General features: G+C 45.1%; 1 protein-coding gene across 2 annotated transcripts in view; it reads right to left on the reverse strand.

Moving 5' to 3' along the window:
* VEPH1 (ventricular zone expressed PH domain-containing 1) overlaps positions 1-700 on the reverse strand; it is a 65,037-nt gene that overhangs the window by 61,220 nt on the left and 3,117 nt on the right. The window lies entirely within an intron of this gene.

Raw genomic sequence — 700 nt, forward strand, 5'->3', positions numbered from 1 at the left:
AAAATAGTTAAGAAAAGGGCTGAATTCAGATGGAAGGAGAAATGCTTCATTTGTTCTGTTTTAAGTATCAGAGCATGAACACACGCTTAGGAAAACGTGAAGGTGATGATGGAAACCAGATTTCCATAATCAGAGACAGTTCTGCCCGCAGACCCAGGTGACTTCCCTGCTGCTAGCATCAACAGGGACATGCTGGGAGAGCCAACCCCGCCGTCAGATCTTCGTTACTGCTGCAGCCAGCCCTCACATACTGTATGGATTGCACTTTATGCCTTTGTTTGTGCAAAGGAACTTGCTGATGATAGTTCTGTTTCGGGGAGCAGTGAATGTACGTGCAGAACTTTCTCATGTCAGTGAACTCCCTGCTGGACGTAACGTGCAACGCAGTGCCATCCCCAGACAGTCTGGCTATTGGCATTCCTCTGAAATACGAGTTTACCATGTACAGTTGCCTGTATTTTGCCATAATACAGTGACAGGCTGGGGGTAAAGAGGACTGACCCCACTAAAGTACAATTTCACTGAAGCAAATTCAACATGGATGTGAGTTTTTTCTGAAACTCTTCGAGACTTTAAACACTGTCAGCTGAACAAGACGAGGCATCTCAAGTTTACGGAGCAATATACCCCACAAGGGGCTAAGTAGCACCTTGCATGGGACAGTGACACCCTTATACTTCTATCATTTGAATTTTTATAG

Source organism: Buceros rhinoceros, unplaced genomic scaffold, assembly GCF_000710305.1.
Source record: "Buceros rhinoceros silvestris isolate BGI_N320 unplaced genomic scaffold, ASM71030v1 scaffold7051, whole genome shotgun sequence".
Lineage (NCBI taxonomy): Eukaryota > Metazoa > Chordata > Aves > Bucerotiformes > Bucerotidae > Buceros > Buceros rhinoceros.